We start from the raw sequence: 19,101 nt of genomic DNA, 5'->3' as shown, positions 1-19,101 counted from the left end.
GTCATGAAAAATTAAATATTTCAATGTTCAATCCTAAGATTGGAGTAATTGTATAAGGTTTTGTAATGGCTTTTTAAAGTAAGTTCTATATATATCCCTATATATTCTATATCTGTTAATTGACGCTAAACTATACTTAGAATCGAACACTAAACAGTGGGAGGGACAGAATACAGTAGGCGTAAGCGCGTGCCCACTCCTCGCGCAGCAGCGACTCGTCTTGCAGTTCTGTCACTGTCGCGCGCTCTCCAGCGCATAGGATAGAGATACAGCTAATGGTTACGCGAACACCGGTTTAGCGATCATTTTGCGAGCAAAACTCAGCTGCAAAATTTATTTACAGGTTTATAAAGTATACAAAAGGACGTACGTCTGTATTCTGTAAGAGAGTCTTCATTGTCCTCAGTACGCAGCACCCCAGAACTTCGATTAATAAAGTCCAATGCCACTTCTCCAGTAAGGTAAGAAAGTTTACGCTACCTAAAATACAACTTCAATGCAATTTAATACCTTTCATAAATTTTGTAAAGACTACTTTTATTCACATCTTTGTCCTGAAGCTTTTGTCTACTGAAGTTTCCATCTTCTTCCCTGACCTACTTCTTGAAGTCTGTTTTTGATGTGATTATGTGACTGCTTTTTCTTAGGGCAACTCTTAAATTTAATACAGTTCAAACAAACCATATAATTCATGCAAACTAAAGTTGTATAATCAATAGTGTTTACTGTAAATGCACACTTCAAAACAGTGGAAACTTATATAGGTAGATTTATAGGTAGTTTTCGTTAGCTCACACATTGTTTTTATTGTAAAAATAATGGGTTTCTTGTAATTATGGTGCAATTTAGCTGTTGAAACAAAAATGTCCGTTGACTTTTTTCAGAACTAATCAGGGACAGATGTGATCTTGAGCAGGTGTAGAAAGACTGATGCTGCTTTATCCATCATGTGTTTTTGTCCTCAAAGATGACAAAAATCCATAATTTGAATAATAAAATGTGCTATATTTGCACATATTTTGTATTTAGAGAGTGAATTGAGCTTGATGCTTGTCATAATACAAATATCTGAGTCGTGGCTGTGTAATGCGAAGGACAATGGTGGAATGACACACTGCCCTAAAAACATTTTATTTTTCTTTGTGTCTCTGAGTCATATCAGAGCCATAATGTTTTTGTTTTGTTTTCTCTTTTGTGGTTGATCCAGCAGCATTGCATCCTATTTGAGTCTTGCTTGCTTCCCCACCTGACATTGTGGAGTGTTAATAGCTTGCAGACACAAGCAAACCCCAGCATCGCAAAACCTTAATTGGCAAAAAGCACATTAATCCACCCAGGAGATGTTGACCTTGACCTTGGTTCTAGTTGATTCCAGACAGTTAAAAGGAGTCCACTACTTGTTTCACCATCTTTTTGTTCCAGACCACAATATCCCATAGAACAGGACAGAGTCATGAATAGGAGCGCAGGAAGAATTACTAGTACCTGCCAATGGTTCCACATCTGGAGAGCAGAGACTCTAATTGATTTCCACAGGAGAAACTTTTCACCTTGACAGCAGCATACTAAGGTCCTCATAAAAAAACATCTGCTGTTGATATGATTTCTCTGTTGGGTCATGAGCACTGGGTTGGCACTGATTCTTTAACTGAAATTCTTCGGATTACGCCTCTTGGTACGGTAGTTCACAGCTGTTTGTGTTATTAGATCATTTATGTGATGATATTAATTGTAAATTAGCAGCTAATAAACTAGAATTGTTTTCTGTAAAGGAATCTGATATGTAAACATTCAAAAAAGAGAATTTAATATTTGAATTTAAGTTTTGCAAATCTCTAAAATATCTTTAAAGTGACTTTATATGAGTTCAGCATAAATAAAAAAAAAAGCATAGAGAAAAGAACATACGGAGGTCAGTGGTGATGAGATGGGGGTGTTTTGTTAACGGATGAGGACGGTGGGTAATATTTCCACCACATGCTTACATAAGCCTCTCTAACTCATGCTTTTTGCAGGCAGAGGCCAGAGGAGGGCTTTGGATCTGCAGGGTTCTGCTTCCCATCTCTTTATACAACAAAATAAAATAAAAATAAAGGCATTTTTAATTAGCATTGATGGTTCCATGAAGAACCTTTAATATCCATGGAACCTTTTCATTACACAAAAGGTTCTTTAGATTTTTAAGATGTTCTTCACACTAAGAAAAAGTGGTTCTTTTAAGAACTGTTTACTGAAAGGTTCTTTTGGGGAACCAAATATGGTTCTTTGATGGTATCGCTGTGAAAACCTTCTTTTGGAAACTTTATTTTTGTGATGAGTGTACTTAAAAAATGTCAATTGTTATTTTTTTAAAGGGGTCATATAATGCCACTTTTACAAGATGTAAAATAAGTACTTTTTGAGAGTGAGCAAAAACGCTCCATTTTTGTGTGTGTCCCTTTAAATGCAAATGAGCTGCTACTCTTAAGAAGAGGGCGGAGTTTCAAGAGCTCGTGTTAGCAGCGCCGATTACCTCACGCAGACTCACTGAAAATTTTAGAAACTGTTCAGCCTTTTATGTTCAAAACGGAGTTGGACATGGATGACATTTTTTGCATTTTTGGTAACTCATTTCGCATTTTGTTTACTTTTGTTTGCAAATCCCTGTTTATTTTCACTGCAGAACCACCACAGAGTTGTAGAGTCAGTGACAAGATCTGTGATCTTTGGTCCGATCTGAAAGTCGGTGGTATTGGAGAGGCTTGAAGTACAGCCGCAGTGCTGGTAGTCATTAGGAGAGGGGAAAGTGATGTTGTTTTGAAGGGCCTGTTTGCACGGAAGAAAAGACAAACAACCCATCTAGGGTAAAACATAGCTGTGTTTGTTAATCTTATACAAGTGTTTAAGTGGAGAACTCTTGAAAAATGACAGCCAGCAGTAAAGCTTGTCTTGTGATTGTTGTGATTCAGAACAAGTTTATGATCTTAAATCATTACATCTGAGGAGTCGTTACAAAAAGTAATTGTTTTTTATTATATCAGTCAGAGCAAAGTCATTGTTACAAAAAAATCCACTCCTTCATATTTGGGACTGACATTTGAAGCGATCGATTCTACCGCTGTCATCCTGCCGTCTCAGAGTTGTATTTTAAATCAGGTAGACGACAGGGGAAAAATAATAACCCTCCTCATCTTTTCCTTTTGCTTTAGCATTATGGAAAAGACATATTGGCACTGTGCTGAAGTTTGTCCCATGAGATCCAATCGGAAAATTCATTGTGGTAAAATATGAGGTCAGGACACACTGTCTTTTATATGTAAGAGACAGAAAAGATAGATTTGACTATATGCATGTGTATTGTGAGAGAGTGTGTGTGTGTGTGTAGTGTCTACCGATGGGAAATGGTCACTGGACGACAGACCTGTATTTTCTCTCAAGATGTTTCCTTTTGTTTGTTTCTGTTAAACTCCCTGGTGTTCTGCTGAATGAGAGGAGGAGACAGTAGAGACCTGAGGACTCGGATATTGTTATTTATCTTACAGACAATGGATTGTAAACACAATGTACATTAAATCATAGATCCTCAAACACAAGCATATCCGATGCAAATGGAAGAAAGATTTAGATGGATATTTAGTTTTGATGCAGATTTTGTTGGCAGCACAGGAAATTACTCTTCTGTTTCCTCTTTTCTTCGCTTGTGCCCAGGACATCCTGAGTCCAGCATCTGGCAAATACCTGCTCTCTTTCTCTGTCTCTCCTTCTAACTCTCATCCTGTTATTTCTGCCTTGTTGTGAAATATATATGACCTACACATATTAGGTCATAAACAGGGTTAGTACACCCAAAAATGAAAATTCTATCATTAATTACTCACCCTCATGTCGTTCCACACCCGTAAGACCTTCGTTCATCTTCAGAATACAAATTAAGATATTTTTGATAAAATCCAATGGCTCAGTGAGGCCTCCATTGACAGCAAGATATTTATTACCACTTTCAAATGCCCAGAAAGCTACTAAAGACGAATTTAAAACAGTTCATGTGACTAAAGTGGTTCAACCTTAATGTTATGAAGCGCTGAGAATACTTTTTGTGCGCCAAAAAAACAAAATAACTTTATTCAACAATATCTAGTGATGGGCGATTGGGTTGTACCAAACTGCCAAAGTCATGTGATTTCAGTAAACGAGGCTTCGTTACGTCATAAGTGTTTCGAAACGTTTCAATGGTTCACGTGACTTTGGCAGTTTGACACAATTATCATTAATTAATTATCAAGTAATTAATGAGAGAATTTTCATTTTTGGGTGAACTAACCCTTTAAGTTCATATTCTTCAGATGTGTTTAAAAGCATTATTACTTTTATTCAGCAGGGATGCATTGAACTTATCAAAAGTGACATTAAAGACGTTTATGATGTTACTAAAGATTTCTATTTCGAATAAATGCCGCTCTTGTGAACTTTCTATTCATCAAAGAATCCTTAAATAAAAAGTGTATCACTGTTTTCACAAAAATATTAGGTAGCTAGCACAACTGTTTTCAACATTGACAATAATTGAACAGCAAATCACATATTAGAATGATTTCTGAAGGATCATGTGACACTGAAGACTGGAGTAATGATTAGATTTTAAAATATATTTAAATAAAAACAACAGTTATTTGAATATTTAATAATATTTCACTTTTTTTTTTTTTACTGTATTACTGATTTATTTAATACATTACTGAGTGCGCCTTTAAAGTTTACATCCCATTCAGAGTTTTGAAAATACATCATGGCAAGGGACTCTTTAACATTTGAGAAATGGATTGGGGTTAAAATATTGTCTTCATTGTGATGGGAGTGAGAGGAGGAGGAGAATCTAGAAGCATTTCTATGGAGTCATTTTAGGGGCAGACAGAGAGTGATTCGTTTCTTTTCCTCTGGTGAAAACCTTTTTACTGTCAAATGCTCAGATTCAGAAACATCTGGTTATTTTTTCAGCTGTAAAAAAGGTGATAAAAAGATGGTTTCAATAAGCAGCAGGCTTCCTCCTCACTCTCCAAAACGGCTCTGCAGCGATGGCCAGTTGAGTAAATCAGAAAGCTTTAGGAGGAATGTACTGGCAGCGAGTGGACTTCCTCTTGGGAGATGAGTGATGGCAAGTGGGTGATGCAGTGATATTGTGTGGTACCAAATCCCTGAATTCCCTCATTCAAAGCATTATCCCCATACATTCTGTCAAAGACTAAGAGAGAAATAGCAGATCTTCAAGCTGGCAAACAGAAAAATATTTTAGCATTGCTTTACAAAGATATTTTGTTGGAAAAATACGAGGGCTTTGGTTTCATCACGCACCTGGATTCTGTCCTAATGCTTTTTCTGAGTGCTGCACTCCTTTTTACATTTAGGGGAGGCTTGGCGTTGTATGTCACACTCGATTGAATAGATCCAGGCCTGGTCCAAATTTCTGAAAATGCAATGAATAAAATTGCGAAAAATATAAATAAATATAAATGTAAAGATAAGTACATGAATTTTATTCATCACAGCATTAACTTTATCATCAGTACAACCTGCTGCAATTTGTCCATCTGTCTCCTTATTCTTCTGATCCAAATGTTTGCTATTCTGTCTCATAAATAAATGGGCCTCTAAAGGTAAATTCCTGTGTGGGACAGCTTTACTATACCCAGGACATGCAGTACTGCCCAGACCCGTACAATAAAACAACACAGAGAAGGGGAAAATAGCTCACATATGAAAAGTTCCTTAACTGCACAGAATGAGCTTGAGTCCATATTAGTGTTTGCAAATAAATTTGCCAGCCAACAGCGTGTTGATTTAGACCAGATGCAGGGGAGGTTGGAGTCTGTTATCTCACTTCACTCTTGTGGCAGTTCATTAACCAAACTAAAGCAAAAAGAAATGGCGATCTTCTAAACACAGTGAGAGGACTTTAGTGTACTGCTGATATATGATGCCTCCTCTCTCACGGAGATGATGAGGACTGTCTGAACAGCTGTCAACTGAGCAGCGAACAGCTAATTATAATTAAATAAATAAAATTAATTGTACTTAACTAAGCTACTTTTTTTCTGAATAGTGAAGCTAAAGAGGTTTTCTCTGTGTGGACGCTTGTTTTGTCTAAAAGACTAAATGATATTCACCAATAATGACCAATAATTCATAATTTAACTCATCAAAATAATTGAAGCAATTTCAAATTTGTTACAAGTTATACAAGATTCAGTTAAATTTTTTAAAGTCAGTTTAATATAATTTAGGTTGAAATAACTTAAATAACCAATTTGATTATACTTAAAAATTTAAGGCAGCAACTGAACTAAATTTTTTAAATTGACATCTGTGGAATTTTTTTGCAGCCTTGTTAGATGGACCATACTGTTGTTTTTTTATCTACCTATATTGGAAACAAATAATATCAAGATTTATTTCTTCCATTTAAATATCCAGATTTGAATATTGGAATTTTTGTTATATTTTATTTTATATCAAAATTCACTGTACTATTTTTTTTTTAATGCCAGATTTCAAAATGGGTTCCCACGGTCATGAAAAACCTGGAAATATCAAGGAATTTTAAAATCTGAAAAGCTGAAATTCAAATAAAATTATATTGATGACCTTAAATAACCTAAAATGTGACCCTGGACCACAAAACCAGTCATAAGTCGCACGAGTATATTTGTAGCAATAGCCAAAAATACATTGTATGGGTCAAAATTATCGATTTTTCTTTTATGCCAAAAATCATTAGGATATTAAGTAAAGATCATGTTCCATGAAGATATCTTGTAAATTTCCTACCATAAATATATAAAAAAAATATTTTTGTTAGTGGATATGCATTGCTAAGGACTTCATTTGGACAACTTTAAAGGCGATTTTCTCAATATTTAGATTTTTTTTGCACCCTCAGATTCCAGATTTTCAAATAGTTGTATCTCGGCCAAATATTGTCCTATCCTAACAAACCATACATCAATGGAAAGATTATTTATTCAGTTAATTTAAAAAAATGACCCTTATGACTGGTTTTGTGGTCCAGGGTCACATATTTAAATTTGTAAATAATAATAAAAAAAAAAAAAATGAAATCTCTGTAAAATGATTTAAAAAAAATCACTAAGGATGAGTAATTTTTGGGAACCCTTTCTGAAGTACCAATCACCTGTATTCATGTTTTCTATTGTAAATTTCACATTTTGATGTATGATGTCACTTTAAAATTCTAGATTTGAGCTCATATTTCTTTAGGTCCTATTATTTCACTGCACAATTCCACAGTTGTTACGTTTGATGGTGCTGACAGAAGTTCTTTCAAAAATGTCCCTCACTGAGAGGTTGCTCAGCTGACTCCACAGCTGTGATTCTGGGTCTCCAGCCTGGAGTGATGTTCCTTTGGGTCCTATTGGGACCGCGGCACTCTTTTTCTCCTCCTTTCTCTCTCTTGCATGTGTTCTGACAGTACGCCCAGACCGAGGGCCTCACACACATACACAAGCCAGCTCTGCACTCATGGAAATCTGCAATCAATTTAGCCAGCAGAGGAGGGGGCGTCATACTAGAGACCCCCCATTTTAAGAGAGCTGTGTATGTAGGCATACGTGCACGTGGAGATCGAGTATGCTCATGTAGGCTTGTGACGATTGGCTTGGCTGTTTCTTTACACACATACACATTTGTTCAGCATTTCCTCTCTATGGATGACATACTGCATGCTTTGTTGTACTGACAGGGGAAATGCAGCTCATCTCTGTCCTGCAGTCTACTGGCCAATCATTCATGAATATGTGATTGACATGCCAGCACAGCTGGAGCTAAAATTAAACTCAATCTTCTCCCTATCAGTCTTTTGGCCTAACAATCATTGTGACAGAAATTTCGGAGAGCAATTAACTAAACTGGGTCACAGTCCCAAGTGCAATAATAAAAAGATTATAAGAGCCTAGACTTTTAGGGTATCCAGCTTTCCTTTTATCCCTGTAATGGAAGAATAGTGTCCATGCTTGTTTATGCTGTGTGTATTGGAAAAACAAGGAAGATAAATCATGTTGAAGCAACGGTCATGATGTCATGTTTGGCTGTGTCACTGAAATTAAGAGGGTAACCTCATCTCTCCCTTTGGGAAGAAACAAAAACTGAAAAACATCCTTGTAATTTTTCTCAAAGCCTCTTTCTTAAACAAAAGCAATTTACAGAACATAAAAACTCAGATCATCCTCTGTGATCTCAAGAGTTTCTCATGCCTTGAATTTGTTTAGATTGAGAATGCTCACATATTTTAATACTAAAACTCCTTGGAGTTCATGGTGTTTTGATGAAGAACTAACAAACAAGCCCTTCTGTATATTTTACAGTAAATTTTGCATTGATTTGAGGTGAGGGATTATACAAAACAACCCAAATGCTGGGTTAAATATGGACAAACCCAGCATTTGGGTTGTTTTGACCCAATTGTTGGGTCAAATGTTTATCCAACCTGCTGGACAGTTTTATTTAATTCAACTATTGTTTAAAAAATTACCATATGGCTAGCTTAAAATGTACCCAAAATAGGTTTGAATTTAAAAATTCAGACACATAATTACTAGAGGCAACAGTAATAATCAAAAAGGTGAACATTTATTAATAAGCAATTTAATAAATGTTAATTATTTAATTATTATTTATTAAACATATAAATAAATGTTCATTTCAAATCTATTTTGGGTTCATTTTAAGTGAGTAATATAGTCATTTTTAAACAATAGTTGAGTTAAACAAAACTATCCAGCAGGTTGGGTCAAAAATGTAGCATTTGGGTCAAAACAACCCAGTCGCTGTGTTTGTCCATTTTAACCCAACTTGGGTTATTTTTAACCCAGCATTTTGTATGGAAAAGAGAATATTTACATGTATGCATTTAGCAAATAATGATCTTTTTTTTTTTAAAGGTTCAAAACGTATAGTATAAACCTACTCTTTGGTTTTAGGGCTTCTAAAAGACCATCTTTTGAAACTAATATCAAGTAATGATGAGTTCATAGTGAAGTGGCTCTGGAACAATGATTCTGCAGTTATGAACAGGTTAAATGACTCACTCACAGTTGGCATCTGTCTTGATATTTGTGGGTGGACATCTCTGACCACACTGGAGGCAGAGAGGAAGAGGAGGAGTAGAGGAAGAAGTGAGTAGTAGGAAGAGGTAAGCTAGAAAGCATTTCCGGTGAGATAAGGATGTAAAGAGTCACTCTGCAGTGTTAATCAACATTCCATTGAAATTATTAAATTCCTGTTCAGAAAAAGCATTCTTAACAGGAATAAATACTCCAGATGGCATAGTTTTGAGTCATGGAGGTGGATGTTTCACTTTCTGTTTTTTTTTTTTAACAAGAAATCTACAGGCAATAATAACAGTTATAGTTAATTAAAAGACTTTCAAATGCGAAATTAACGTTAAAATTAAATTTAAAACAAAAAGACTTGTTTTTTTTTCTACTTTGGTTTTTGCCTCTACGTGTTCTGGGCCATATAAATTATGGTCCATGTAATTATGGTGGTGCTTGGTCATGTCTTTTTAAAGAGTGCAAACCTCAGAAGTGCCCATCTCTTTAACTTCTCTGCCTCTGAGGGTTTGGTTTAGCATTGCGACACTCACCATGGTTTGTGAACCCGAGTGTGTGCTTTTATGTGAACGTAATTTGATTTTTTTGTGGTTGTGTGCACCTATACGTGAAAAACCCAAGCATAAATATGCGCATAATATAAAAACCCTGTATTTTTATATAAATGTGTTTTGTTTGTTTGGCCACCACGTGCCTTAGGCCCCAGTGAAGCCACAGTCATGTATTTTGTGGTTATATGGTCTACAATGTCTAGCAGGAACCAGCTGTCAAACTGTGAGGTCCCCCACAAGGCCTCAGGACCTCTCGGCTCCATGCCTTTAAATGGCAGAAAACTTAACACCACTTAAAACACTCAGGCTGAAATATCACAACAGACAAAGCCAAAAATAAAGCTTCATCTGTCCATTTTTGGTCGTACTGACCTGGCTTGCCTTTTATCACAAAACACACCCCGATGAGAAACTTTTTTCTGTTTATAGAGGACTGTTGTCTTTCCTGACTCTTAAAAATATACATCAGTATGACTACAACACAACTGTTGTGATGACAGCAGCCTTATCGTAGTGTCTGTGCGACTGTAGTTTCCTCCAGGCGTGAGGTCATGCAGATATAGCGGGTATGACATAAGCCAGCTGGGCAATACCCTCAGGACTAGAATCGGTTACTGCTCACCAACACAAACACACAAGGTCAAGTTTGCCTCGGAGATACATGAAGCGGATGCAGGGGTGTGGTCCCTGATGGATATCTGAAATCAGGCTCTTTGATGTGTGCCAGGTCGCTTTCTGCGGTCCGTGCGAGCGTGGAAGAGTGGTGTCTGACCCTAAAGAGATGGCGAGTGTTAAGAGAGAAAGCGATAAAGAAGGAAGGGCCCCCACATATCCTGTTTTTCTCTTTTTAGAGAAGGTACAGACTGGCCACAGAGCAGAGCATGACATAAGCTTCTGTTCCATAGCCAAACCCAAAGAAGGCAGACACTGTCAGTCTTACTGAATCCTAGAGCTAGATCTGAAACAGAGTATTAATTGAACGGATGTTCATTTACACACCCCCATGTCAGTTAAACCAGTCTGACTTTCTTCTGTGAAGCACAAAAGGAGGAAAGTTGCGCTTTTCCATACAATTAAAGTGGGACTAGTATCATTTATTAATAAATCATTCAGGGGTGCGTTTCCCGAAAGCATCGTTAGTCAACTATGGTCGTAAGTCCCATTGAACTCTATTGGTAACGACGGAACTTGCGACCATAGTTCGCTTTGGGAAACGCACTCCAGATTAATTGACCATTATTCGTTGATTCATTGAAAAAATCTAACACGATTCAAGACAGAAAATAACTTAAATTTGGGTCTGTTCCTCACACAAAGTTAAAACCTCCAAATATGATGGTCCCCTTGTAAAAGATTACCTTTCTAAAATATGTATGTTTTATAGCATTTATACTGTGCATTGTACTAAAAAATAAATGCATATATATAATGATAATTTAACCCTCTGGTGTTGTTTATTTGGGGGTCACACTTGCAATGTTCACGGTCAAAAGTTGAACTTTTTTTTCTTCAGTAAATCAATGTAATATATTTTTGTTCAATAATATTTTTTTTCTTTTTTCTTTTGTATTTTGAGAGAATTTCATGGTATTAATGAATATTTATGCAATAACTATCATCATTTTTTTCCCATTGAAAATAATAAAAAAAAAAATTTCTTATTTTTTATTACTTTTCAATTATAGCTGTTTTTAATGTTAAAATAGAGACAATGCCTTTAAAATCCTATTTTTGTTGGCAGATTAGTGCCATCTGGTTGGAGTAAAAAAAGAAAAACATCTGTAATGCCACAGTGTAACCACTAGATTCCTATATAAAAAGCTTATAAATTCTCTAGTTGTTTTTAGACATAAATACTTATTTTTATTAAGTTGTGGATTTGGATATTTAGACATTCTCAAAGACTACTTTTTGTCAAGGTTTAGTTTTTTTTGTTTGAACTGTTGATTTGAAGTGTCAATTTTTGCATTAATTTTACTAGGAATTGTGTCTATTTTAGAGTGTCACCCCTTCATTGCTGTACACTTTTTCTGCATCATGGCTGATTTGTAGATTGTACATAAAAAATCTCTGTATTTTCCTATTTCCTATTTTCATTTTTGACCGCGAACAACACAAGAGGTCTAAAACAACCAAACAACACCAGAGGGTTCATTTAATAATTATTCTAAATAATAAAAACGTGCACTTTTTTTTTTTTACAAAATATTTGCCTTGACATATACAAAGTGTTTTGAAACAGAAAATACATAAAAGGCACAGGCACAAATATACCCAACTTAGAATGCTAGTCTTACAATAGGACTTGATGCTTATTTTAGGAGGCATGTTTAGTCATCCAGATTTTCTTTCTCAAGCAGTTCTTTCCAGCAGTGTTTATATGGTTTCCATCACAATTACTTGGGCAACAGCATGTGAGAGCTGGGTATAGGGGTGTTTTAGCTTAAGGGTTGGCAGACAGCAGCCAACATGTCACTTCATCTGCTAAGAGTGTTTGGGTTTGAGACCTCTGTTACTCATACTGTAAAGAACAGTATTACAAATCCATCTGTGCTGTGAACGGCACCTCGAAGCTCTGTGTTTTGTCTTTCTGTTAAAAGTAAAAAAACAGAAACGTGTTGCTGTTTGCAGAAAGGAGCGAATTGTGCTGCTGCATTTACAGTATGTCATAACCTAACAGTAATGTAAAAACAGACAGTCTAAAGTGGAAAGATAAAGCTTGGGAAGAAATTAGTGTATGTGAAAATTTAACAGTGTCTAATAAGGCCTCAAAGTTCAGAGTTCAACATTCCAGCTATTCCTATACGTCAAAAGTAGAGATTCTTCTGTTGTTCTCGTAGTAGATGTTGGTATTTACTGCATTTTTAATTATTAAGTTTTTTAAAAGATCGTGTAAAAGAATGTAAAATACTAAAATCAAATATTCAGTTTAAATGTATGTAAATTTGATAATTTATTTCAATAATTGAATAATGACAGACAAATAAAATAACAGAACCCCAGAAACTTATCCATTGTCACTTGAGATGCATCAGAACAGCCTCTAGCTGCCAGTTTATGTATTTTTCCAGTGCAATTATGGCTTGTATGGCTCGTAAGTGGATATTCTGGCGGTTCAGACCCGGCCCCTATATGACGCCTTCCCACAATCCCACCAAATTCTGCTGTTCTTGTGTGGCTGCAATGTTCTTTATGAGGTAGGTAATGTACGTAAACAAAATTGCACCAAGCTGCATAAAACCAGCCAGCAAAAATTGTGAAGCATTTGGCATGAGAATTATTTTTCTAGTAGAGACATAAACAATTCTTTTACAGTATGAATCTATAATACAAAATACAGCGGGCTTGCCAAACCCAAGCGTTTACCATAGAAATACACATCTCCACAGTCTTTGAGATTACTGAAGCATTAAACATGGAAAAACGGGTGGGGTACAATATTGTACTGACTCACTAACCCCTGGTTTATTGATGAGGGGTTGACTGCCCCCACACTTAAAGACACATAGACAATGTGGTGCTACACTGAACCCAGACCACAGCCAGCTAAACACTCTGTGGTGCAGAGGCTGAGAGTGTGTTTTGAAATTCAGCCCCAGATGTTTTATATTATGGGGCTTTTATGCCAGTTTACCGTAACTGAGATTTACTGGTTTAACTGGAGTTAGTGTGTCTGAGCCAGGACTGGGGTTTCGGTCAAATGACAGTCAGCTTTGCATTATTTCTTGACCTCATCTCTCTGTCTCTTTCTGGCCAGGTAAACAACGGTGTGGCAAATAACATACAACCGTATTGCCAGAACAGGAGCAGGTCAGCAGCAGACCATGGTAGTAATCCTTCGCTCACTCAATCTCAGTCTGTTGAGATGTTTTTATGAAGTTGTTTTGCTGAGGTTGAATGTGGATGAAACTGAGTTTGACTATAATTTGAGTGGTTACTGGAGTCATGAGCTCTGTCTCTTTCTGGCTTTGAAGATTAATGTAATGTTTAGTTCAATAATGTAGAGTCTGGTGATTATGTAAGGGATAATCCACAGTTAGGTGTGTATTAAACAATTTTGATGCACACATGAAGGCAAAGAACCACCCGACGCAAAGCTAGGTGTGTATTAAAGTTTATTATATGGTTACTCGCCAGCATGGACAAATTTAAAGGATTAGTTAACTTCAGAATTAAAATTTCCTTTTAATTTATTCACCCCCATAAACATTCAAGATGTTTATGTCTTTCTTTCTTCAGTTGAAAAGAAGTGAAGGTTTTTGAGGAAAACTTTCCAGGATTTTTCTCCATATAGTGGACTTCACCAGGGTACAACGGGTTGAAGGTCCAAATTGCAGTTTCAGTGCAGCTTCAAAAGGGTCTACATGATCCCAGCCGAGAAAAATCCTGGAATCCTGGAAAGAAAGACATAAACATCTTGGAGTAAATTATCAGGAAATTTTAATTCTGAAGTGAACTAATCCTTGATGTTTGCAGCACAAAATTTTACTGGACTGATTAGAATGATTTTCAATATTTATTTTATATATGGGTCATTAGATTTAAAATTATACAATGAAATACAGTTATTTGAATGAATTAGCGAAAGAGAGAGTGAGAGATTGTGTGTTTGAATTACAGCTTCTCTCTTATGAAGCTGTTATTTTCATTACTTCAAAAACACCACCGTTACTCAGAAATATAATACAGCTTGTTGGTGGCGAAGCAATTTTATTGATAAAAGTTGTAGGGAAGTGTTGACGTTTCTTGTGCTCCTGTATGTTTTTTTGTGATCACGACTGTCTATGTGTGTGCAGGTGATTGTGATTTGTATATGTGTGTGGTGTGCTTCAGTGAAGGCAACACATTTTGCATCAAAATGGTTTTAATGAGCACCTTCCAGCCAATCAGAATCGAGTATTCAGACAGATCATAGTATAATGCAAAGTAAACTCAAGGTGAATCAGGCTTTATTTTTCAATAAAGACAGGCTGAGTGTACATTATTCTATTTATTATTTATGAATAGATATTGGTTTGACTTTATTACTTTACTTGGTGATTAGCTTAGAGCTTCAGCTAGGAAAATAATACAACAACTAGCAACAACATTACAATATAAATGTATGTATTAATATTAATCTGCAATCCAAGTTATTGCAGTTATTAATTACTATATGGACTAGTTAGCTAACATATATTCTAGCTATTTATCATATAATTAGGCTTATCAAGTCAAAAGATGGCACTATTTTAATGAGCTATTCTAAGTTTGAGGAGACTGCCGAGTGATATACTACTTTTGCTGTACACCAGTAAACGTAATCTGTAACATGCATTTTTCTTTATTATATAACTTATTAAAATTATAAAAAGTATTTTGCCATGGACAATGATGTATCATTATAATGCAAAACATAATTAACCTCTCAATGCTGCAAATGACCAATCAGAATCAAATACTAGGACAGTAAACTGTTCTCTTTTGTGTGCAACAAACACAATTAATTGAATTTGTAATCATGATTACAATTAAGGATGCCACAATTATGTAATCATTCATGGGCACAATTACAAAAAAAAGTCCACTTAGATTATTCTGTGTGCTTAAGATTTTTTTCTTCTTTCTACATGTTATGTTAAGGGTTTTTTTCCCATTGTTTTAATTTTAGTTTTAGTATAATACCATGCATATTTTTTAAATTTAATTTAAATTTTTAAAGAAGAAACCAAACCAATGTATATTTGACATTTGAGGCTTAATGCTATAGAAAAGCAATAAAGGTTTTTCAGAAAGAGTGTTTTCTGCTTGTTTATTTTCTTATAAAATATGGTATGCAGTTGCTTCAAACAATAGTATAAAGCTATTCAAAACATTATTCCGTGTAAATTGTGATAATCATAATTATTATTTGCAATTACAATTTCAAGGGAATAATCGACAATAATCGACAAATCGTGCAGCCCTAATATGAACTGCAACAACAAACTGTGCGTTTTAACAGACACTTCGAGGAGCAGACACATGACCTCACTCAGAGATAAGCACCCTAACCCTTGGCCAAAGATCTGGTTACTGTTGTGTTCCCACTATATTTCTTAAAACAGAAGGGCTGAATACACTTGCTTTCCAGCTGTAGTTTGCTCATTTTCCAAATGGTCATGGATTTGTGTTCAGTCCTGCGTCTTCCAAATCCTGATGTCAGCTTTGGATGCTCTCTGAGGGGCAAAGAGGTTTATGTGTTATTTTAACGAATAATACACAAATCTCATTCTTTGTTGAAGTGGACTTCTACAACAGTCGATTTAGAAAGACATGTTTAATGTCTAAGAGCTTATTTTTCTCATTTTCCAGTCTTTCCCCAATATATTTCATTGCAGGTTTGGCAGTTTCAGTATATGTGTTTCTTTGCTTGAATGAGCGTGTGTTAGTTGGATCCTGCCAGGATATCTGCTCTTTGCTACATTTGTCAGTGGTCTGTGGAATTGGTGGAGAACTGGAATGATTATTATGAGTTGTTATATGAGAGACTATTTATGCATGCGGGTCCATAGGGTCCAGAGCTATTATGCAACATTTCTCTCTCTCTCTCTCTCTCTCTCTCTCTCTCTCTCTCTCCTTTTTTGTTTCCCTCTCTTTCTGGCTGTCTTTTTTGATGGCTCTTTTCTTCTTATTTTCCTTTCCCCGTGTCCCTCCGTTCCAAATAATGACTAATATTTTCTCCTTAAATGGAGAGGGACAGGAAAGGAAAGAAGGAAATCTGATCAATGCCATGTGTCCTGTGTATATGATACCCCTATGTGCTTGCATTAAAACCTAAAGAGTTTTAAATCCAACTTTAATTCACTCCAATCAGAGCTGAAATAGACTTACGAGAAACTGTGATTGCATGTTAATTTTTTTTCTTTGTGTTCCAAATGTAGTTTGAAAAAAATGTGCAATGTACTGTAGTTTAAGGTTCATCTGACCTCAAACAGACACGTTTCAGGGGCTGATTACGTAAGATGCTAAACAAAACAGAGTAAAGGACTATTTTTAACTTGACACAGTGTCTTAAAACCACAATGCACATGGTGAGATGTTTAAAAAACAACATGAGACGCAACAGTACGGCCAAAGCAGGGCTCCAGACCAAAAAAAAATAACCTACTACTAGAGCCAATAGCACCTAAAATTAAACATAGGATACTATTTTCAAAAGTGCTTCAGTTCATTCAGTTCATTTCCAACAAGCGCTGCTGTGTACTATATTGAAGGACGTTTTATATAAACTGCTATTCTTGTAGTGAGTCTGATTCAAAGCATTAATTATTAATTATATCAAACCATTAATTATCTGATTCTGTTTTGTGAATCTTTTTGACTAACTCATTAAAAAAGACCTGGTTCAACCAAGTCATTTTTCACTAGTTTTTAGTTAGCAAACACCGGCGTGAACTCTAACAAGATACTGACTCACACAAAGTTTTCTTGTCTATGTTTTAAATGATTGTTGTATAGAATCAAACAGATAAAAACCATGAAAATTCGATCACAATATCCAGCTGCATGAAAAGCTCATATCTGCGTGAATGATTTGCTTTCATATGAAAATTTCTGTCAGCAAGTACTCACCCTCATGTCATTCCAAACCCGTAAGACTTTCGTTCATCTAAGATAATACTGAGCCGGCATTCGGACGTAAACACAGAAGCGCTGCACTGCGTTCACTACGTCAACTGTGTAGGAGAATGAAAGGGGAGAGATGAAATTGTTGTATAAAGTCGTTATTTTTGTTTTGTTTTTGCACACAAAAAGTATTCTTGTCGCTTCATAACATTAAGGTTGAACCACTGTTGACTATTTTATGTCTTTAATGTCTTTAATACTTCTCTGTACCTTTAATGACGGAAATGACATTGCTTTCTATGGAGGATAAAAAAACCCTCTTGGATTTCATAAAAAAAATTTAATTTGCATTCCAAAGATGAAAGAAGGTCTTACGGGTTTGGAAGGACATGAGGGTGAGAACTTAATGATAGAAATGTCATTTTTTCGGTGAACTAACCCTTTAAGTACTCTTCCCAAGCACGAGGACATCATGTTTTGCCGACCCAGCCAGAAATGATGACTACATGTGTTTTCTTTCTTTTTCCATTGTGCCCTTATCTTCACCCAGGAACAGCGTTGTGGGGCCTTATAATGACAGAACATCTTTGGTTTGGGTTATCAGAGCACTCTCACTCACGCTACTACTCAGATGTGGGGTGTTTGACATTTGTGAGCACCATTATTGAGCGTGTCCCCTAAAAATATCCTGCCGTATGGTACTCATTTTTAATGTGGCACCAGTCCTTGGTGTCAGATGCAAACAAAATGTTGATGAAAGAAATCCCTCACTCTCTCTCCCTTCTTGTTTGTGCCGTGTATGCGTCCTCCCCATAATTTGTCCACATGAAAGCAGTTGAGTGTGGGCACAGCATCTGTTCGTATCATTAAAATCCGCTCATGGTTTAATACTGCACCTTTTAAAGCTCTGCAGTCCTGCAACAGTTTAGCAAGAGCGATCAAACTTATGGGTTTTAGTCTTCTAGGTCATCAGGCTGCCACTCAAATGGCCAATGCTACAAAAAATAAACATTTGCGACAGTGTTTTAAAATCTACTTGGCATTGGTGACAGTCGGTAAAACTTGTTTTCCTGCAAACAGCAACGAACGAACGAACACAGCACAAGTCGTATGTCCGATTTGTGCACATTTGACTCTAATGAACTGGTTCTTTTTAATGAATCACTCAGAAAAAGATTCACGAAACACTCGAGTTTGATTGACAGGCGATCTAACCAATCATAATGCCGAATCCACATTTTGTCCGACAAAGAGGGGAGTTGGTAGATTAACGCTGGTGGACTTGAACTTGAAAAATGATGTGTACTGACATCTTTCTGTGGTTGAAATGTGGTTCAGTCATGTTTATTTGATGATATACATTAAGAGATGATCGGTACATGAGCCGCTTGATCTGAGGTGCTACAGCGATCTGTCACGACACATTAAAGAGCCACAAAACGGTATTTATTTTTTAAATTTCTTTAACAATTACAAATTTTGAAAATTGAGACTTTGTTTCATATCATAAGTAACCTGCTCTGCCTTGTTTGTCGACTAGTGATGGGCGCTTTCGAAACACTGCTTCATGAAGCTTCGAAATGAATCTTTTGTTTCGAATCGTTGTTTCGGAGCGTGATTCACTGCAGCGGCCGTTAGAAGCTCCGGTTCCTATAGAAACAGTCAGACGCGCGCCTCCAAAATGAGGCACAAGAGACGCGCATTTAGGACTGCGCATGCGCATTAGCTTGATCTAGCCTGAATAGTACTGTTTTTTGTCATGATTCGAGCGTTTAGAAACAAAATTTATGAGACAGTTGTTGTCATATTTCATTGGTGATTTCAAATATGAAATTTAATCGAAAGCTTTGCAAACAGCTTTG

The 19,101-nt window shown here is 36.1% G+C and overlaps 1 protein-coding gene across 1 annotated transcript in view; it reads left to right on the top strand.

Moving 5' to 3' along the window:
- The first annotated feature begins 201 nt into the window (after positions 1-201).
- pear1 (platelet endothelial aggregation receptor 1) overlaps positions 202-19,101 on the top strand; it is a 43,599-nt gene continuing 24,699 nt past the window's right edge. The window contains exon 1 of the mRNA XM_051866655.1: positions 202-461. The gene's annotated coding sequence lies outside the window, so the exon portion shown is untranslated. The remainder of the gene's footprint in view (positions 462-19,101) is intronic.

The sequence above is a fragment of the Ctenopharyngodon idella genome, chromosome 16 (genome assembly GCF_019924925.1).
Source record: "Ctenopharyngodon idella isolate HZGC_01 chromosome 16, HZGC01, whole genome shotgun sequence".
NCBI lineage: Eukaryota > Metazoa > Chordata > Actinopteri > Cypriniformes > Xenocyprididae > Ctenopharyngodon > Ctenopharyngodon idella.
This window is presented reverse-complemented; position numbering and strand designations above follow the sequence as displayed.